This window comes from Schistocerca serialis, unplaced genomic scaffold (genome assembly GCF_023864345.2).
Source record: "Schistocerca serialis cubense isolate TAMUIC-IGC-003099 unplaced genomic scaffold, iqSchSeri2.2 HiC_scaffold_1451, whole genome shotgun sequence".
NCBI lineage: Eukaryota > Metazoa > Arthropoda > Insecta > Orthoptera > Acrididae > Schistocerca > Schistocerca serialis.
The window spans coordinates 1,801,293-1,824,198 of record NW_026047682.1 but is presented as its reverse complement, the minus strand read 5'-3'; positions in this window follow the sequence as shown (position 1 = coordinate 1,824,198).

The window sequence follows — 22,906 nt, the reverse complement described above, 5'->3', positions numbered from 1 at the left end:
GCAAGCTGTGCTCTCCTCGCAAGCTGTGCTGTCCTTGCAAGCTGTGCTGTCCTCACAAGCTGTGCTATCCTTGCAAGCTGTGCTGTCCTCGCAAGCCGTGCTGTCCTCGCAAGCTGTGCTGTCCTCGGAAGCTGTGCTGTCCTCGCAACCTGTGCTGTCCTCGCCAGCCGTGCTGTCCTCGCAAGCCGTGCTGTCCTCGCAAGCCGTGCTGTCCTCGCAAGCCATGCTGTCCTCGCAAGCTTTGCTGTCCACTCAAGTTGAGCTGTCCTCTCAAGTTGAGCTGTCCTCTCAAGATGAGATGTCCTCTCAAGTAGAGCTGTCCTCTCAAGTTGCGCTGTCCTCTCTAGCTGAGCTGTCCTCTCAAGTTGAGCTGTTCTCTCAAGTTGAACTGTCCTCTCAAGTTGAGCAGTCCTCTCAAGTTGAGCTGTCCTCGGAAGCTGTTCTGTCCTTGCAAGCTGTGCTGTCCTCACAAGCCGTGCTGTCCTTGCAAGCCGTGCTGTCCTCGCAAGCCGTACTAGCCTCGTAGGCTTTGCTGTCCTCTCAAGTTGAGCAGTCCTCTCAAGTTGTGCTCTCCTCTCAAGTTGAACTGTCCTCGCAAGTTGAGCTGTCCCCTCAAGATGAGCTCTCCTCGCAAGCTGTACTGTCCTCGCAAGCCGTGCTGTCCTCACAAGCCGTGCTGTCCTCGCAAGCCTTGCTGTCCTCGCAAGCTGTGCTGTCCTCGCTAGCTGTGCTGTCCTCGCAAGCTGTGCTGCCCCCGCAAGCTGTGCTGTCCTCGCAAGCTGTGCTGTCCTCGCAAGCTGTGCTGTTCTCGCAAGCTGTGCTGTCCTCGCAAGCTGTGCTGTCCTCGCAAGCTGTCCTGTCCTCGGAAGCTGTGCTGTCCTCGCAAGCTGTGCTGTCCTCGCAAGCTGTGCTGTCCTCGCAAGCTGTGCTGTTCACGCAAGCTGTGCTGTCCTCGCAAGCTGTGCTGTCCTCGCAAGCTGTCCTGTCCTCGGAAGCTGTGCTGTCCTCACAAGCTGTGCTGTCCTCGCAAGCCGTGCTGTCCTCGCAAGCCGTGTTGTCCTCGCAAGCTGTGCTGTCCTCGCAAGCTGTGCTGTCCTCGGAAGCTGTGCTGTCCTCGCAAGCCGTGCTGTCCCCGCAGGCCATGCTGTCCCCGCAAGCCGTGCTGTCCTCGCAAGCCGTTCTGTCCTTGCAAGCCGTGCTGTCCTTGCAAGCTTTGCTGTCCTCGCAAGCTGTGCTGTCCACCCAAGTTGTGCTGTCATCTCAAGTTGTGCTGTCATCTCGAGTTGTGCTGTCCTCTAAAGTTGAGCTGTCCTCTCAAGTTGAACTGTCCTCTCAAGTTGAGCTGTCCTCTCAAGTTGAGCTGTTCTGTCAAGTTGACCTGTCCTCTCAAGTTGAGCTGTCCTCTCAAGTTGAGCTGTCCTCTGAAGTTGAGCTGTCCTCTCAAGTTGAAATCTCCTCTAATGTTGAGCTTTCCTCTCAAGTTGAGCTCTCCTCTCAAGTTGAGGTGTACTCTCAAGTTGAGCTGTCCTCTCAAGTTGAACTGTCCTCTCAAGTTGAGCTGTCCTCGCAGGCTGTGCTGTCCTCGCAAGCTGTGCTGTCCTCGCAAGCTGTGCTGTCCTCGCAAGCTGTGCTGTCCTCGCAAGCTGTGCTGTCCTCGCAAGCTGTGCTGTCCTCGCAAGCCGTGCTGTCCTCGCAGGCCGTGCTGTCCTCGCACGCCTTGCTGTCCTCGCAAGCCGTGCTGTCCTCGCTAGCTGTGCTGTCCTCGCAAGCTGTGCTGTCCTCGCAAGCTGTGCTGTCCTCGCAAGCTGTGCTGTCCTCGCAAGCTGTGCTGTCCTCGCAAGCTGTGCTGTCCTCGCAAGCTGTGCTGTCCCTGCAAGCCATGCTGTCCTCGCAGGCCATGTTGTCCTCGCAAGCCTTGCTGTCCTCGCAAGCTGTGCTGTCCTCGCTAGCTGTGCTGTCCTCGCAAGCTGTGCTGTCCTCGCAAGCTGTGCTGTCCTTGCAAGCTGTGCTGTCCTCGCAAGCTGTGCTGTCCTCGCAAGCTGTGCTGTCCTCGCAAGCTGTGCTGTCCTCGGAAGCTGTGCTGTCCTCGCAACCTGTGCTGTCCTCGCCAGCCGTGCTGTCCTCGTAAGCCGTGCTGTCCTCGCAAGCCGTGCTGTCCTCGCAAGCCGTGCTGTCATCGCAAGCTTTGCTGTCCACTCAAGTTGAGCTGTCCTCTCAAGTTGAGCTGTCCTCTCAAGTTGAGCTGTCCACTCAAGTTGAGCTGTCCTCTCAAGTTGCGCTGTCCTCTCTAGCTGAGCTGTCCTCTCAAGTTGAGCTGTTCTCTCAAGTTGAACTGTCCTCTCAAGTTGAGCTGTCCTCTCAAGTTGAGCTGTCCTCGCAAGCTGTTCTGTCCTCGCAAGCTGTGCTGTCCTCGCAAGCTGTGCGGTCCTCGCAAGCTGTGCTGTCCTCGCAAGTCGTGCTGTCCTTGCAAGCCGTGCTGTCCTCGCAAGCCGTGCTAGCCTTGTAGGCTTTGCTGTCCTCTCAAGTTGAGCAGTCCTCTCAAGTTGTGCTCTCCTCTCAAGTTGAACTGTCCTCGCAAGTTGAGCTGTCCTCTCAAGTTGAGCTGTCCTCGCAAGCTGTGCTGTCCTCGCAAGCTGTGCTGTCCTCGCAAGCTGTGCTGTCCTCGCAACCTGTGCTGTCCTCGCAAGCTGTGCTGTCCTCGCAAGCTGTGCTGTCCTCGCAACCTGTGCTGTCCTCTCCAGCCGTGCTGTCTTCGCAAGCCGTGCTGTCTTCGCAAGCTGTGCTGTCCTCGCAAGCCGTGCTGTCCTCGCAAGCTTTGCTGTCCTCTCAAGTTGGCTGTCCTCTCAAGTTGAGCTGTCCTCTCAAGTTGAGCTGTCCTTTCAAGTTGAGCTGTCCTCTCAAGTAGAGCTGTCCTCTCAAGTTGCGCTGTCCTCTCTAGTTGAGCTGTCCTCTCAAGGTGAGGTTTCCTCTCAAGTTGAGCTGTCCTCGCAAGCTGTGCTGTCCTCGCAAACTTGGCTGTCCTCACAAGCTGTGCTGTCCTCGCAAGGTGTGCCGTCCTCGGAAGCTGTGCGGTCCTCGCAATCTGTGCTCTCCTCGCAAGCCGTGCTGTCCTCACAAGCCGTGCTGTCCTCGCAAGCTGTGCTGTCCTCGCAAGCCGTGCTGTCCTCACAAGCCGTGCTGTCCTCGCAAGCTGTGCTGTCCTTGCAGGCTGTGCTGTCCTCGCAAGTCGAGCTGTCCTTGCAAGTTGAGCTGTCCTCTCAAGTTGAGCTGTTCTCTCAAATTGAGCTGTCCTCTCTAGTTGATCTGTCCTCTCAAATTGAGCTGTCCTCCCAAGCTGTTCTGTCCTCGCAAGCTGTGCTGTCCTCGCAAGCTGTGCTGTCCTCGCAAGCTGTGCTGTCTTCGCAAGCTGTGCTGTCCTTGCAAGCCGTGCTGTCCTCGCAAGCCATGCTGTCCTCGCAAGCTTTGCTGTCCTCTCAAGTTCAGCAGTCGTCTCAAGTTGTGCTCTCCTCTCAAGTTGAACTGTCATCTCAAGTTGAGCTGTCCTCTCAAGTTGAGCTGTCCTCGCAAGCTGTGCTGTCCTCGCAAGCTGTGCTGTCCTCGCAAGCTGTGCTGTCCTCGCAAGCTGTGCTGTCCTCACAAGCTGTGCTGTCCTCGCAAGCTGTGCTGTCCCCGCAAGCTGTGCTGTCCCCGCAAGCTGTGCTGTCCCCGCAAGCTGTGCTGTCCGCGCAAGCTGTGCTGTCTCCACAAGTTGTGCTGTCCTCGCAACCCGTGCTGTCCTCGCAAGCTGTGCTGTCCTCGCAAGCCGTGCTGTCCTCGCAAGCCGTGCTGTCCTTGCAAGCAGTGCTGTCCTCGCAAGCTGTGCTGTCCTCGCAAGCCGTGCTGTACTCGAAAGCCGTGCTGTCGTCGCAAGCCGTGCTGTCCTTGCAAGCCGTGCTGTCCTCGCACGCTGTGCTTTCCTCGCAAGCCGTGCTTGCAGTGATTTCAAGGTGTTCAGCATTCGCAATCTGTGCAGCTTTCACAAGGTATGCTGCCTTATAAAGTGTGCTACGTTCACAATGTGTGCTGCCTTTGCAATGTTTGCAGCCTTCACAAGTGATTCTGTCTTCGCAATGTGGTTCAAATTGCTCTGAGCACTATGGGACTTATTATCTGAGGTCATCAGTCACCTAGAACTTCGAACTACTGAAACCTAACCAACCTAAGGACATCACACACATCCGTGCCCGAGGCAGGATTCGAACCAGCGACCATAGGAGTTGCGCAGGTCCTGACTGAAGCGCCTAGAACCTGTCGGCCACCGCGGCCGGCTTCTTCACAATGTGTGCTGCCTTCATACTGTATGCTGCATTTATACAGTGTACTGGCTTCACAAGGTGTTCTGCCTTCACAAGTTGGCCCTCCTTCACAATATGTACTGCCTTTGCAGTGTCTTATTCCTTCACATGGTCTTCTTCCTTTGCATGCTGTGCTACCTTCGCAAGGTTTGCTACTTTCGAAAGGTTGACTGCCTTCACCGGATATGCAGCTTCCGCAAGGTAACCTTGCAAAGGCAGCATATATTGTGAAGGCAACACACCTAGCTAATGCAGCATTTCTTGTGAAGCAGCACTCCTTGAGAAGCCAGCACATCTTGTGAAGGTAGCACATCTTCTGTTAGTAGAGGCAGAAAACCTAGCGTAGGCTGCACACCTTGCGAAGGCTACACACTGTGTCAAGGCAGAACAGCTTGCAAAGGCAGCACACCTCACGAAAGTAGCACACCTTGCGAAGACAGGACAGAATGCAATGGCAGAAAATCTTGCAAAGGAGAACACCTTGCAAAGAACAACTGCCTTGCAAAGGCAGCACACCTTGTGGAGGCTGCACACATTGCAAATGCAGGACACCTTGCAAAGACAGCACATTTCCTAAATACAGCCCTCCTCCAAAGGACAGCACATATCCCAAAGGCAGCACACCTTCTGGAGACAGTTTACTTTCGTGCATATTGTCCACAAACTGAGGAAAGAAATATAGGATGTGAAGTTACCTTCCCATTCCTGCATATTTTTGCGGGAACGGTCGCAGCATTCGGCATCTGGCAGTAGGTGTGCAGGGTTGAGGTTCCGTCATGACTTCTGGTGTGGTGGGCGCCCTGTCGCTCCACATCAGCTGTGCACGCGAGTGCAGCGTGCTCAGTGCAGCTGCTGCGCCACACTTCTGTGTGCAGCACGTTGGTCTCTGTTCCACAGGTGTAGCCTGTACGAGCGACCTTCCAAGCAGTTAATAATTAATGGAAACCCAGCCATGTCGCTGTTTTATGCTCTACGTGTTAATTTAATGGTACTCTTGTCTTACGTTTTATAATTCAATAGAAGAGTTCCGATTAGGAGATTGACCTCTTGGACGTAGAACGCCTTTCATATCTTCTGCCAAAATGATATTACCTTACTTAAATCTGAAGAGAGGGACAATTTTGTAATTAAAGGAACTCTGCTCGTTTACGTCGTTTACTGCTATCAGGTGGAACATATATATTAAATAGCCAGGTGTTGTAAACAGTACAAGCTACAACTGTATTACATATGAGTTTTCAACGTGATCCACTATTATGCCCTCTTTCGCGAGTATCACGGTCTCTAATTCATCTCCAGTTCCAGCATTAATTACAGCGCTTTATCCCAATACATCGTGTAGTGCAGTATCCTTTACTTCTGTAACTAGAATAATATCAATGTTTGGCTCATACATAAAGTCTTTCAAGGTACTTGCTTTTAGGGAGCTCCCTATGCTCTTTATGGATTCATAATGTATCACATTTCATAAATTCAACTCTATCATCGCATGCAGTCAGTATGAAAGCTATGGATAAGTGTCACATACGTATCTACCTCTGTCGCTTGGTTTGGATGAGGTAACCATTCCCGTCCCCCCTTGCAATCTTAGTAAACATGCAGCGAAAATCGTGCACAGACACACATGTGAAACTCTTAAATTGACCGAATCAGTTCGATAGCTGTGATTCAGGGCCTAGTGTAATGCCACCATGTGTTTGAAACCTCCGCAAAGAATTCTGTTGCATGGTTCATACTGATGTCTCGATATCGCCATCGTGTAACTTACAGCAAGTATTTTATTCTTGTCGCTCACCTACATTAAGGAAAATGGGAAACATTTACCACCTTCCGATATTGTTGTCATTGTTAGTAAGTAGAATGAAAGTAGTCTCTGGTCAGGAGAAACTAAAAGCGATTATTTGTTTCCACAGACAGAGCTTAACAATTCGTATCAGTACACTGTCCCATCCAAGGGGCAGATTCGTTAGTCTGTCGTATGCATATAACGAGATAACATAAAGACTTTACGTCACAGCTACTCAGTTCATGGGGCTAGGGAACCTACACACATCGACATCATTCACTTCTCGTTTGCTGAGATAGTATAAATTTCCTAAGTAAAATGACATTGCAAGTTGTTGTTGTAGTGAACATCTTCTAAATGCTTAATGCAAAGACACTATTTACACACGGTCATCCTGACTGACGATGCGAGGAAGTAAATTGACTGGCTCGGTTAAGAGGTGTATATAATTTTGATTCGTTTCACAATAGATTCACGTAGAATGGTCAATTTTGAAAGTTTCGGCGAACAATACAGTTAAGACTTTGATTACGATACATGCATCACATTCTTGTAAAGCTATTGTATTAAACGTGTGCTACTTTCGATATTAATCGCAATTGCAGAAAGCAGCAATGAATATGTCTCGTCTCGTTTCTGGGACCGTTTCCCGTACTGTGCGACCCACAGAGCTTTATCGCTGCATCAGCGGTCGATTGTTGTGTTGCCGCCACGGAATGATGGCAGTGAAATTCAAATTTCCTCCAAGTATAAGGGATTCTACGATATAAATGAAAATGGAAAGAAGTAACGAAAGCGGCAACTAGCAGTCAAACTCAACGTTCCTGGTGGTTTAATGCTATGACAATTTTAGACAATAAACTACGCAGTGGAACTGAGAGCTATCACAGGAATCTGCAATATACCCTCGATGGACAAACTGATTAAAGTTTTCGTCCTTGCCACTTCTCATTTTACAGACAACTGATTCTGACTACTTCTTATGAACTGCACTTAACTGAGGCCGTAACTCATGTCGAAGTTGTCTGTTTGTATTACTACTATCGCATCTTTCTTAGGTAAAGAACGAGCAAAATAGCAGTTTTGCGTTTAGCATGCAATCATCCAGGATACAATTTCTACAGTCAGAGCATTTTCTGTTGCGGCATAGGAATGATTATGTGATTACTTCTATATGGAATTCATCTGTAACTTTATGAACTCAATATTTAGAAAGAGGGCCAACCGAATTACATACTGCACACTGTGAATAATTGCTGCAATTTTGGTGGCAACAACAACAAACAACCAGTCAGTGCCGAGATTTGGCTGTAGAATAGTGGCAACACAGAGCTACCGTTGCAGCCGAGTGGTTCATGAAGCCTTGGCCGTGACCACAGCGGCTGAGGCGCGTCTACAGCCGTAGCAACCGCACAGCAGCCCACACTGAGGTGTGACGTCACACGGCACCCCTGTCTCGGTTGACCACCCACAACGTGTTTCGCTACATTTGATCAATTCACTATTTGCTCATACCTGAAACGTTAGTAAGTTTTTTTTTGTGATCGGTATAAACAAATGAAACGTGTTGTATAATACTCCCCTACGAGGGGCATTACTATTAACAATTTTACATTCAATTTTTATCAATAGCTTATTTGCTAGTTACCCCATTTCCTCTTTCTACGCTCAGTTAGCGTCAAGCAAATCACGCGTACCTTCGAAACTTGGACCTTTTTACCAGGTACATCTCTAGAAGTATTAGGTACATAACATGTCTTTGTAATTTACACGCAGAACTTAATTTTCTACGAAAAAGACAGACGTCAATCCTTATCTCTGTTTAAGATACGCGTCGGAATCTCTCCCTACTTGAAGCGGCGAACGTATGTCCGAAACTCCGCCCATAGCTCATCCCCGCATATACTGCCGATTGCAACGTGCGCGCCCAGTAGTCACTGATCAGTTACGCCATTGTAATCTGTCCAGAGTGAGCTGTTTCGCCGTCCACAGATTATTACAGAACGTGCACGGCCTTTATATCCAGTTTATGTATTTTAGACTTTCCGTTTCAAGGTTTGCCAAATGACAGTCGCTCCTAGTCCGTGTTTCACGACCGCTTTCTTTGCAGTCTGCCGCCGATTGTGAACTTAGCTCCTTTTCCAGTCACATAACGTTTCTTCCAACGTTTATTCTAATGACTGATGCCTCTTGTTACTCCATGCCATGAATGGTTATCTGCATTCCGAAGAGCTAAATGAAAATTAATGCAACGTAGACTATTATTTTAAACTGATGGAAGTAACAGTTCTTAGCGAGTAGCCTCGAACCCGATATTCAGTTCAGAGTTTACCTCGGACGAGAAAAAACGTTCTGTGTAGTGTTGAAAGTTGTGACGAAAAAAGGAATCTATTTATTTCCATTCTCTACAAAGGCAGTACAAAAAAATCAACTTATCCCATATCTGTAATACAAATTTATTTGAAAGCGCTGGCCATCGCTACGGTCGTACGAAGGCAATCCAAAGTTTATTCCACACCGCCAGACTGCGTTATGCGATACTCTCTGGCGCTGTGTGCTGACGGATTTGAAATCGCAGCCGCCTGTCTCTGTGACGTGGCAGTCTTGTTCGCTCACAGTTATTTCATATTTCGTGTTACCTCCTTTCATGCTAAAAGACCGCAGCCTTCTCTCCACGCACACGAAAACAGATTTCTATTTTTTTTTTTTTTTTTCATTTCACGAAAATGCGTGATTCGCGCCGAACCAGCGATAAGGAAAGACACGTTCTATTGGCGCCTCGCGTGGCAGAAGACGTTGACTGCGAAAGGAGTTTCGGAGGACGCAGTGCAGCCGTTGGTCGACAGATGGCAGAAGGCGACTTGCAGTGTCCGGCAGTGATATAAACAATAAGACTCTAAAAAGAAATAAACAGCGCGGAAAAGAGTAACATGTCTACTGGGCATCTTGTGACACACGGCGATCACGGACCTTGTATATAATAGTGCACACGAAAATTCTGATAGCCTTTTCTTGAGAATTGTAAATATCGAAAGCGGGAGAAATGTTAAGCGTAAAAATAAAATCTTTGCTTCTCTGTGTTTCCGTTTTGTAACAGGAAAGGTAAGTTAATATTTACTTTCATTGCGTGAAACAAAAAGTAAAACATTCCTTAGCAGTTCTACGTATGTCTACCGAGTGTGTTTTTCACAAACCGATCTTCCACCACCGCCTGTGGTTCGTCATTTAAACACTATCATATCGGTTTTCGAAATGCGGTTACCGGTTACGGATTTTTTACTGTATTTTAAAGGTAAAGCACACTACCACCACATTCCATCATTTTACCGTTTGTAGCACAATCATTTTATCAGAGACTAAGTAAGTATTGAACTCCTGGGAATGCGGTCAGCGCTCAAGTCGGCTCATCTCTGGCATGAATGACGGTGCACGATGACAAAATCTCGCTTAAACAGCACTGCTTAAGTTACGCCTTTTTTCACATACGTGGCACATACGTCTCTGGATGACTTCCAAACGGGTCGACCCCCCATGTTCCGCCACGTCACTCGAATACCAGCACTGGTTACACGAAATCGCCAAATAATGACATTGTATTGACTTTGAACGTATTTAATTATGCTTGCAGATCTTAGTAACGTAGAAGCCGAATGTATTTTTCTGTTGATTCTCCCTCTTCTGCAGCCCACAGAGCTTTGTCAGTGCCCCAGCCATTGATTGTTGGTGCTAGCCTTCCGCAACGTCGGCAGTTGAACTTTCTAGATACTAATGTCGATTTTATTAAGTAAATGAAAACGGAGGAAAATGAAAATAATTGCAAAACCACCAGTCAAACGTAACGTTTAGCGAAGTTATAGGCGAGCAAAGCCTTATGCCAAAAATTACGACAATGGGGCACACATAACCGTTATTGCATAAATCCACATTCAGAGTTGGGCCTTCCACGCACAATGTCGCAAAAGTTACCGTTATGTCCAAACCAAATTACGCATCGTATTCTTAGATGAAAAATGCCACTGACTTCCACTAATCACTTGTGGCGTAATGTCTTCATAACACTTCCACCTCACTACAATAACCGGTTGTGAGCTCTATTACACATTCTGTCCGATGTAGAAGCACTTCAATATTTCCGCAATAGTAATTTAGGAGATACTCAAAGCTGTCACCTTTGGTCCTCTTAATTATCACGTCAGTATTCACATATGTTACGTGAGCGTCGACCACCGGTTTGTTCACACGGAGAGATGATGATTTATTGTCATCAAACAGCACATGTGTAAACCGAATCACAAAACTCGTCGTTCATCCGAACATGAGTTAACTATCGTATTCGCCTCTAGAAAACGGTACTTATTGATAAAAGCGACAGTAATTTCCGTAACCGTTCTCTTTCCATAGCTAAATGTTTCGTCAACTGTTAATTGCATTCTTCTTAGTTCAAGGGTTTTCAGTTCTTCAGCAATACATAAAGTAACAGTTTCAAAGACGAGATATTTATGAAATGCCAGTAAAACAGCACTGCGCCGAAAATTCCGTTACGACTGTGGACGGAGTGTGTCGCAACGACATTCTTCTGACACACACTTCCGGCGTTCTTGGCCGGCTTAGACGTGAGTAACAAATCGTGGTTCAGATGAATGTCTCCACCGCCTCTTCCTGGACCAGCTGACACCAGCCGTGCTGCCAAACGAGGTGTCGACGTCTGCGACGCTGCTTCCCCCGTGCTTAAAACGTAAACGAGTCTTGAGACTCCTCTGTCATCTGTCGATGCTACGGCAACAGCCGCCGTGCGGCTACAAGTTGCTGCTGTACATTCTCCTCTCTGCGGCCTGTCTTTCCACACAAGTGATGGGGCTCGGTTTTACGTGAATATAAGTAACGTAACTATTATTGCGTACAACACCACAGCCAATATTTACAGTTACTAGTAACTGCTTTTTCGCATTACTCATCTTAAATGTATTCACTTTTCGTAATATCTTAACTGTTTTCGTATGTGCTTGTGGTCGTCGGCAAGCAAATGCATCATTACCAGTGCAGAAAACTCATCGCCGTCAAACCGGCATCGGAGACGAATTTGCGTACCTGGAAAGGTAGCTACTTACGAGAGTTTACATGTATTCTGGAACCTACACAGCTTACTCTGTTATTGGCCACACAAAGAAAATAAAATTAGCACTCGAAAAATACCGTCTGTTTAGGAACTTAGGGAATGTCAAGGGCGCACTTTTTGTTTGGCTCTAGCTTTAAAGCGCCATAAAAACATTTAGTCGTGTATATGTAACCTTTTGCAACTCTGCACCTTACAAATTATTTTTCTCGCCTTACCCGTGTTTCTAATAGCTGACTAGTGAAATGTTTTCCTTATTACAGCATTTTCCATTGCGAAGTGGGGCTGTGGCCCTTTACATATTCCGGCCACATATTAAGAGAGTGTTATGATTGTCCTGATGACAATGATGATGGAAAAGAGAAAGTTGTTCTTATTGTGTCTCGTACTATCAAGAGCTTAGTGAGTATCTATGCAGTTTCTTTGCGACAGTACTTTATTATCTAAAGATCAGGGCAGGCGTCTCTTGCTGATACACTATGGTGACGTCATAACATCCACACTCGCGACTCATTCATTGCGAATGGCCCTGCACTGCCACGTATGCTAGCTCTGTAATGGAGTGTGGCTGGCCTCACATTCTCCTCACTAAAATAATACAGTGAGTGCTCTGACACACTATGGTTTTTTGAAAAAATTAAATTCTTCGCTATTTCAAAGCGTCTCAATTTTGTTCTACTGTAAGTGTAAAACAGTTTGAAAACGTGGAAATGGCGGATATCTGTTCGACTGTGTTTTACTCTCTGGGCGATAAGCGCAAAAATACTTTTTTAAGGCATTGTCTTCGCCTCGACAAACGAATCTCCTCTCTGTTGACAACATTCTGACATTGTTTCCGTCACGTCTTCCTCCTCGAAATTCTACAGTAGTCTGTTTCACATTTTTGCTGTACGTTAAAAAATACCGCATTTTTTTTTTTACTACGAAAAACGAGATTATCATTTTTATTTCTTCTTGTGAAGTGTGCTATCCGTCGCGTTTAAATGACCGACATTGCACAGTTGTACCACAGATTGGCACGATTTGTGTATCTACATACTCTTCAGAAATCATTGCCCATTCTAATCAGGAAACGTATTTAAATCTTGCTTCGTAACGATTTGGTTAAATGTATCACATGTGCTTTTACGTAGTCACTGTGTACTGAACTTCAAAGTTATAAATCGCTCGTCACGCATTCCGTCATTTTGCTGTATTTAGCACTTTCTACCATATACGAAGTGTATTGGATGGCTGAGAATTCGACCATTACTGTCGCGTCACGTCTAGAAGAAACAGGGTGGGGGAAAACAATTTGACCGAAAGTGCAGAGCAGGAAGGCAGCAACAAATGAAGGAATTTCGGTATTGCGAGTGTCAGTTGAATATTTCGGGCGCTATACCAACATGGCAACTGTGGTCACTTTGAAGATTTGCTATGACATACTTATAGCAATAAGTGGCGGCTCCCTTCTTGCTCATTTTCACCTTTTTAAGACATATTGAAACATGAGACATGCACATCTGATTCTCTTCATCTCTAAAAACGTGCAGTGTCCTAAGTCAGCTAAGTGCGATACACGTGTAAGTGGCGCTTTAAATTTATCTTGTTCTCATGGTGGCGGTTGGTTAGTTCACATAGCCTGTGTTTACGTATACATTTTCTGTAAACTACCAGTCATTTGGAGCCAAGACGGTCGTGTGTGGGATTTTAATTACGTTCCGGTGCCGCCGAAAATATTCAGTCGCGAAGCCTAGTTGCTATACTCAAATTTTTGTGTTTCATGCTGCGTTTCCACGATACACTTTTGGTCACATTGTTTCTATGCACCCTGTATGACGACGCCGGATGGCAAACTTCGCTGAATCACAACAGCTTAAATTTTTCTTTTCTTACGAACGCTGGGTGACTGCCACCCATATTCTGCCACGTCACTGGAACGCTAGCACGCGACACATAAAATCACGAAACCAGTATCAGATTCGCGTAATTACACTGTACCGATTATGTGCATATTTAAACCTTAATCACAAATGTAGATTGCAGTAATGTGTAAGATGAATTTCTTTCTCCGTTAGTCTTCCGCGTCCTGCAACCGACAGAGCTTTGTCGCTGCCTCAGCGACTGATTGTTGCTGCTACTACGCAGAACGATGTCAATTTTAAAGTCTGCCGCGAGTAATGGCGGTTTTCTGAAGCAAACGAAAGCGGGAGAAAAATGTATATGTATCATCTGATCGAGAGTGAATCCCTAATTGGCACAGCGACTTAATTTTTAATATTTACGAGCAGCAGAGCCTGGCGTAGCCGTCCAGTTGCGAGATGCGTGTCCATTCCGACACGTGAATCGCACCCCTAGTCGCTGCCAGTTGTAACATTGTAATGCATTCGAAGTGTGCTCTTTCGCACACCGCACCTACATGGATGGACTTGTGTCTCAGCTGCGTCCAGCTGATGGTATCGTAGACTCCTAAGAAGGAGACCATTCTGTGAGAAAATGTTCCGGAAAACACGCATAGAAATCGTCAAAAAATACCTTCAGAACCTTTCTATCCAAGCCAGTTAACGCTACTTATATTATGCTCACTTTAATGACACACGTGGTGCAGAATATGCGTAGCGGTAAGGGATGGAACTTATTTACACTCCACGGCTTTGAAGACGTATGATGGCTAGAAACATTCCTGTCGAGTCGAGACGAAACCTTAAACAAGTACACAGGATTAGCAGATATGTTGTCACCACCCATCGATTGTGAAGGTTTAATAAACAAGTTGACAGCGTCGTCTGTTTCGCATCGAGGCGGAATATAATCGCAGTGTGAGAACCTGTCTTACTTCGTGGCAATGTGTCCAGCTGTTGTCCTTCTGTGTTTCTACAGACTGCATTCGTATCTGGTAACGGATAAGGAAAAAGATCTATCGTCGGCCTTTACACACAGAACATGTGAAGAGGAGCACCGTATGGAAACTAACAAGTAATTTACTGGAAAGGTGATAAAAATGGAAAAAAAATCTTGCGTCAGCGATATTATTCTGTCGTGTCTGGGCAGCGCCGAACGCGAGAACGAACGCCACCAAAGCTTTATTTTAATTTACGGTGCCTGATTGCGTTGTACGGCGCTCGTTGGCGCACGTGAAACTTTGGGCACACACACACAGCGTTTCATACCTTAGGCCATAGTCACACACATGTAGACGGCAAATGCATCTATCCTTGCCGTGTCGAGGTTCGAAACCAGGTGGATAAGACAGTTGCAGTATTAAGCACACATATCAACGACGGATCTCCGTGTCGTATTAGCGTCACACGTGTAGCAATTCCGTTAAGCTAATTTCCCCAAGACTCGCAGTGCTAATCCGGTATCTATCCCTGTTGCGTTTGGTCAGGTGGGACGACAGCAAACGTTTCACACACTGTCCTGACAATTCTTTATTTTCACGAACGACAGAATTCCTGTTCTTGTTAGACTGTGGCTCATTTAGCTGGCCGCTTCTACAGAAGAGCAAATATCGGCCTGGCGGGAAGCATACAGTTTTCTGGCCGTTTCCTCAGGAGTACGTGTGGTGTGCGTCATTATGCCTTAAGAAGTAACATCTGTGATGTGCGAATTTACACAGAATAAGAGGCTATGGTCCCTGCATACTCCAGTACAGATAGCGACACAGTATCGAGATATAAAGCGTGAAGAACCGAATACGTTACTGATGGAGGACGCCCGTATACCGAGTTAGAGATTAACATCCCGTCGTCTCAAAATCTTCGCCATTCGTAGCGTTTTACACCTGACGACCGACACGCATCCCTGCTTTCAACCCATGGAAGGACACACTCGCCCTGTTTATTACGGCCGACTCTGCAGCGCCACACGTGCAGCCCCTGCCTTCGACAGAGCTCGGCCTTACAGTATTCTCACTAAGACGATGCGTTTAGTACTGCGAAAGATTTGTCCTATAATTAAGTTTTAGCGTTTAAATGGTGTACTGTTTATTCTGCTACTGCTTTAATGTGTTATCTAAACATATAAATGGCGTACATCTAATCGATCGTTAGGAAAACGGGGATTACATGTTCCAAACGCACAAATTTCCATCGCTTAATTTTCTGCATCGACATTCGAATTGCACAGCCTTTGTTGCCAAAGAGTTTTCGTTGTGGTTTGCTTCCTCCTCTGCGAAGTAGTGCTGTGATTTCTTATGCATTCCATCCACGTATCAAATCAGCATGAAAGTTGCCCTAATGAGAATAGAGAAGAAATTTAACATTACTAGGTGCTCGTACGAAGTTTGGTGTCCGCTCTCCGACGTGTCCGAAAAGTCCATACCAGGAAACCGCACTACAAAATGGCACGCATTGTGTATGTTGATAATCTTTAAAAACCGTGTCCCAATTACGGCAAGCACAGTTGCTAAGCTAAAACTAGTGTGTACTAATAAAATGTTTAATATGTCTCCAATACACTGACTTTACATAGGAAAGCGTCTCACGTTGAATTGCTAGAACAATAATTAAAAAAGGTGGCAATGTTATTTACGCACTATCTTTTAAATAGATATGATGGTATCTGATACTCAACTACTAATGCAAAGAAACGTACTGATGCTAAAAGGCTTTAAATTCTTGCTATCATTTAATATTTAAAATTTAATAATTCTCTTCTTGTTAATATTTAATTAATTAACTTACGTCGTTCAGATTTCGTAACGATGACGGCCTTAAAATTTAAAGTTGTTCAGTCCCTGTTTTGTTTTCTTTCAATTGTTGCGAGCCAGCGATGGTGCAATATTGTTCGCTTTCAAGTCTACACATTTATAAAAATCAGGTCCAGGAAACACTTTTGTGATCACGGTTGCGATTCAGACGGTATTCGCGTAATTGTACTGATTAAGAGTTATCGTTTCCGAAAGATGCAGGTTCGATCAAAGCTGTGCGCACTTTTGCGCGTATAATGAAAATATTCCTAACACGTCGCGTAACAAAAAGTAACATGCGAATCACAACGGTGGTCAAACGAAGAAAATATATGATGACATAAATGTTCTTCGCTGTTATTCAGGACAGGTTTAGATTAAACACCGCAATTTTCAGTCTTTTTAAATCACAGTACGATACGCTTTAGGGATATTTGTTTTACGCTGGAGTACAGCCGCTGTCCAGGTTGAAACTACAGTTGCGAAATCCGATCTGTGCGGCCTCTCTGATGACAGAATACGTAAAACCCTTGTATGAAATAAAATAGTCTGTTTGTCTCGGTTTTGCGTCGTTAACAGTGCTGCCAATATTTTTGCTTGAAACCCAAGTGCGAAATATTATACATAGTTAAGCCGAACATATTTCTCCGTCAGTTCTGCGTCCCCTGCGGCCTACAGAGCTTTGCCACTGATGGCAGTTCGACTGTCTCGCGAGTGACGGCTGTTATCTGACCTTTCTTAAAATCCACCCACAGCAGGATGTCGCGCCGCCCGCCATTCACGAGATACGTGTCCGTTCCAACATGTGAATCACACGCCTAGTCGATGGCCAGTTGCACCATTTTAATGCATGCCGACAGTGCTGTTTCGCAGTCCGCACATTCATGGTCGGCCTTCTGTCACAGCTGCCTCCAGCTGATGGTATCCTAAATTTCTGAGGAGGAGGAGGAGGTTGTGTGAGAAAATCTTCCAGAAAACACGTACAGAAATCGCCAAAAAACACCGTCAAAACATTTTTATCCGGGTCAGTTAATGCATGAGATTCTGTTTGATTATGCTCACCAGGATCACACGCTTTGTGTGGTAAGAGTTGTTACGTATTTACGCTCCAAGGTTATGAAGACTTGTAACGGCTAGAAAGATTCGTCTTGAGTCACACCCAATTCTTAAACATACACGCATTATCAGCGTCTATATTGTCAAGAGACATCGATTGTGAAGATGTATAAAAAATTGTCGACAATGTCACCTGCTTTGTGCCGATGCGGAATTTAAACGCGGTGTGTATCGACAGATTCCATTCGTAACTGGAAACAGATTAAAATATATCTATCCAGAACCTTTAAACACTGCACCTGTGAGGACAAAGAACACGTTCAAGTCAAGCAGTAATTCACTGACAAGGCGGTAGAAAATTAAAACAAAAAAACTTGTCTCATCCATATTCTTCTGTCCTGTTGCTGGGCAGAGCCGGTCGCGAGAACCAACGCCACAAGAGCTTTCTTCACGGTGCCTGAATGCGTTACAAGCTGCACGCCGGCCTCTGCAAAATTTTGGACACACACCGTGTTCCGTACCTTCGGCCAATCTCGAAACTCTGCCGTAGTGTCCTATTGTTATCACGTAAAACTAAAGTTATTATATATTGATTGTCTCTTATTAAACGTGCTATCACTCGTGTTTCAATAGTCGACATCGCAAAGTTGTCCCACGAGCCAGTGCGATTTGTATGTCTACGTACTCTTTCTAAATGATTGCCCAGTGTGGGACAAGCACATCTGCGGGAAATTCGTTATGATACAATTATTATCTAGTATTCGAATCTCTGATTTGTCGGTTATATACATATTTCGGGAGGTGTATGCGGCCTTCAAATCGTTTTGTGAGTGACAGTAAAATACTAGGACTGTTAATACATTCTACATCTGCGATATCGATGCTGGATGTGTCCCTACAACCACAGCCGCCTCTCGCTTAGTGGCACAGCCTCCGGCTCACAACAGTGGATGGTGACAAAATCATCCCATAACCCTGTGTACAGCGGTGGGAATGTGAATTTACTCCAAGTCTCCTGCCCACATCTAAAAGCCTAATCTTTTCAGGTGCAAAACGCTTCCACCAGTGCTCGCCTCGTATTTCTTTCGACAACGAGCGTAATTCCGGTGTATTAATAAAGCAGCCACGAACGCTTTAATGGGCCTGGATAAGACTTTTGAACATCCCTTTACGTGTGATCTGCTCCTCACACTTCTCCATCTTATATTTTCACTGACCTCCGTAAGGAATTCGTATTCTACATTACATATTGACGTCTTCCTTTCACAATACGAAAACACCGCCAAGTTTGTTTCATCGTCGACAGTTGCTCAGCGGAGACCATAGGTGTGAAACGTATGAAGTTTGGAACGTACCGCAGGCGTTCGTTCCGGCTAGTGGAATCTATTAAGGTCTCACATGTAACCACCACAACAGAAAATTGGTTTCCGAAATTTTGGTCATCTAAATGTTGTGCCCCGCGTAGTCGATGTCTCTGTCGCGCCTTTCATCTTGACTGCTCAGTACAAACATGGAAACTCGCGGCAGGTATCCGATTCTGTTAGCCCACCTTGGTGCAGGGCTAGAAGCAATATTCACCACATTTCAGTATTGTCAAAACAGTTAGTAAGTGGAATAGTGTTTGCCTCTGGTCTGGAGAAGGAATAGGTGCTACTTGGTTCCATAGTGTCGTACATATTTATCGAACAAAAAAAAAAAAAAAAAAATATAGAGGAATTAAATTCACCGTATTCATCAGTCGAATCCACACTTCCACATCATAGACACTATAAATTTATTTCGTCTTCATTCACGATGATAGTTCCAATGTCATAGACCCAGTTAAGTGTTTTGTTTAATTATGAACGCTTTGGCAACTGACCAACGGTGCATGCTTTCACTAATACCGATTCTGTAGGGTCTCATACGTTGCTCCATAATAGCGTGACAGACACACTTGTCACAACATTTATGCGGTTACCGCTCTACTAGAGAACTTTTTGTAATCAGAAAACATATTGCACGTCTAATTCCGTACTGCCTCGTTATACGTGTCACATTTCCTTTTACATAGTTACTGTCTACTGAACTTTAAAGTTACAGATCGCTACCAACGCATTCTGACATCTTGCCATTGTTAGAACATCCTACGAACGATTAAGTGTACTGGACTCCTGAGAATTGGAACAACATTCTGTAACGCATCGACTCGCATAAACTGGACGGAAAAACTATTTCACCAAAACCGTAGGGCACAAAGAGAGCGTCAAACGAAGGAATGTGAGTATAGAAAATACAGGTGGCAGTTAAACATTTAAGGCGCTGCGGCAGCATGAAAACGGTGGTCAGTTACAACATTTTCCATACATACTCCTGTTAAAAAAGTAGTGCCTCATTTTTCACTTTTTTTAAATATACTCAAACAAGAAACACGGGCATGTGATTGTCCTCATTTCTGAACAAGTATTGTCTCGTTCGTCAGCTGAATGCGATACACGTGTTTGTGACGCTTGAAATTTATCTTGTTCTCGCCGTGACGACTGGTTAGTGCAAACATTCTGTTTATGTATACGTTTTCTGTAAAATACCTATCATTTTGAACAAGGACCTCAGTGTGGCAGATTTCAATTACGATCCCGTAGTGCTGAAAATATGCATTTACGACCCTTAGTTGCCATATACGCATTCCTATGTTTCATGCTGTCCTTCCGCCCTGCATTTTTGTTTCTCCACGCCCTGTATAACGGTGCTGGATGGCAAACCTCGCTCAAACAGCAATGTTTAAATTAGTCGCTTCATACGTTCGTTACACGTATGTCACTGAATGACACCAAGCCAGCTTGTCCGCCTATATTCCGCCACGTCACTGGAAAGCCAGCACGCGATCCTCAAAATCACGAAACCAGCACCAGATTCGCACGGTGACACCGTACTGGTTGTAAGCACATTCGGACATTAATCGCAATTGCAGATCATAGTAATGTAGGAGCCGAGTTTATCTTTCCGTTAATTCTCCGTCTCCCGCAGACCACAGAGCTCTGTCGCTGCATCAGCGGTCGATTGTTGCTGCTGGCGCCACGGAATGATGGCAGTTAACATTCAGAGTTTCTCCGGAGTAACTGGGATTCTGTTAAAGGAATGAAAACAGAAAGAAGTAACGAATGAGCCAACTCGAAATCAAACACTACGTTTCTGGTAGTTTAATGCGATGACAATTTTGAATGATAACTTTCGTGATGCGATTGAGTTACCAGCAATTACAGAAACCCAGGTTTTAAGTTGGGCCCTCCACAGACAAAGTCACTATAGTTATCGTCCGTGCCAAGTTTCATTTTACACACAACGGAATTACACTATTTATTATGACCTACACATAACCTAGCCTGTAATTCATGACGAAGTTGACTATTTCTACTACCACTCTCGTATTTTTTTTAGGTAAGGAATTAGCAAAATGCTCAGACGAGAAAGCAGTCTTGCGTCTGTCACGCAATCATCCTGGAAACAATTCCTCTATCCAGAGCATTTCTTTCTCCGACAGAGGAATGATTTTACAGTTACCTTTGCATGTAATTCATACTTTACTGTATAAACTGAATATTTAGTAAAAGGGCGAACCGAGTTAAGTACTGCATAGTGTGAATGAATGCTGCGATTTTCCAACAAAGAACAACAGGCACAAAATACTGAGACTCGGCTACAGATATCTGCCGTCACCGAGCTGCAGTGGCAGCTGAGTCATTCGTGAAATCTTAATGGCGGCCACGGCTGCCGAGGCTCGTCCACAGATGCAGCAGCAGCCCACAGTGTGGGGTGACGTCACAAGGCACCCGCATCTCCAACACAACGCACGACGTGTGTTACTATATCTTATCACTTATTTCTCTTTATCGGGCATTTCCATATTTACTCACCTCTGAACTCCAGTATATTTTGTCGGTATCAATACAATCAATTTAAACGCTCTGTACAATACTTTTGTACGAGCGGCACGATTATTAACAATTTTTGTCGGGAACTTGTTCGTTATTTACTGTATTTCCTCATTCTAAACCCAGCGTCAAACAAGTTGCGTGCACCTCTGAAACTTGGTCCGCCTTTACAAGGTACATCTGTAGTAGTATTAGGTGCTTAACACGTCTGTATGATTTGCGTGCAAAGCTTGATCTTCTATGAAAAAGGCAGACGTCATTTCGCGTCTGCTGCCAGTTGTAAGATGCATTCCAGTAACGTGTCCCACTCACTGACCAGTGACGCCGATTTTAATCTGACCACCCGGTGCCATATCGCCGCCCACAGATTTCTGGGTAGTCCTCCTACGTAACAGAACTTTTCCGCTCTTTGCCTCCCGCAACTGTTGATGTTCACATTTTCCGTTTCAAGATCCGCCAGACAGTCGATCGCTCGTAACACGCGGTCCGCGACCGCATTCTCTGAAGACTGCCGCCGGTTGTTACTTTAGCTCTTTCTCCATTCTGATGATGTATCTTCCAGCGCCGCTCCTAACTGCTTATGTCTCTTGTTCTCCATGCCAGGAATTGTACCCTTTTACTGAACAACTAAAGAAAAATTAATGCCACGTATTATTTTGAGTAGTTGAAAAGTACACTTCGTAGGCAATATACTTGCACCTCACATTGAAATCAATTTTTTTTCCTCTCAGGAAAAAAGAAAAGATTTTCCGGGGAGTGTTGGAATGTGACGAAAAAAACAGTATTTATTTCCATTCTTTTCAAAAGAAATACGAAATATAAACTTATTTTATGTTTTAATATGCTACTACTTATTTGAAAGCGCTGAGCAACGTTTCGCTCGAGAACGAAAACAGTCTGAAATTTATTCTACGACTCCTGACTGCGTTATACGATATTCTCTGGTGCTGTGTGGAGGCGAATTTGGAACCGCAGCCGCCTGTTTCTCTGGTGTGGCGGTCTTGTCCGCTCACAGTTATCTCATTTTATCTTCTGTCATACATATAGGCTACACCCCTCCCTCGTTGCCCACTACAAGAGATTTCGATGTACGGATGTTCTGTTTTTATTTCTTGGAAGGGCGTGATTCGCACCCGCACGCTGCGATGGCGCCCCGTGTTGCAGAAGAAGGTAACTGCGAAAGGAGTTACAGAGGACGCAGTGTCGTCGATGGCCGACAGATGGCAGCATGCGACTTCCCGTGTTGAGCTTTGACATAGGGAATATGCCGGTGAAACGGAATACACAGCGCGAAAAAGATGTATACGGGCTCCATTGTGTATAATATGGACACTGAAATTCTGATACCTTTTTATAGTAAATTATAAATGTCGAACGGAGGAGAATGTTTAGCGTAAAAATAAAATTTTTGAATCTCTTATGTTTCCGTTTCGAGAAAGTAAGGGTATGTTAATAATCGCTTCCATTCTGTCAAACAAAATATAAACGTTATTTAACAGTTCTACACACGGCTAACGAATGTGCTTTCCATAAACCGAACTGCCGCTACCGCTTCTGGTTCGTCATGTAAACGCTATCATATCGACTCCCGAAACCTGGTCACCGATGCCGGATTTCTTGCTGTATTTCGAAGGAAAAAAAACACTACCACAGCATTCCATCATTTTACGGTTTTAAGCACTTTCATTTTATCGAAGAATTGAGCCTGCGGTCATGTCTGATAATGTGTAACAGTGCAGGATGACAAAATCCCGCCCAACCGCCACTGCTTACGTTTGCGTTTTTTCACACACGTCGCTGACCGACTACCAAAAGGGACGCCACTCGAACGCCAGCACGGGTTACACAAAATCGTAAAACCGGCGTCGCATTCGCATAATGACACGGTACTGACGTTGGGCACTTTTAATCGCGCTTGCACATAGTAGAAAGCTAAAGCTGAGTTTATTTTTCCGTTAATTCTGCGTCTGCAGCAGCCCACAGAGCTTTGTCGCTGCCCCAGCGACCTATTGTTGCTGCTGGCGCTCCACAATGTCG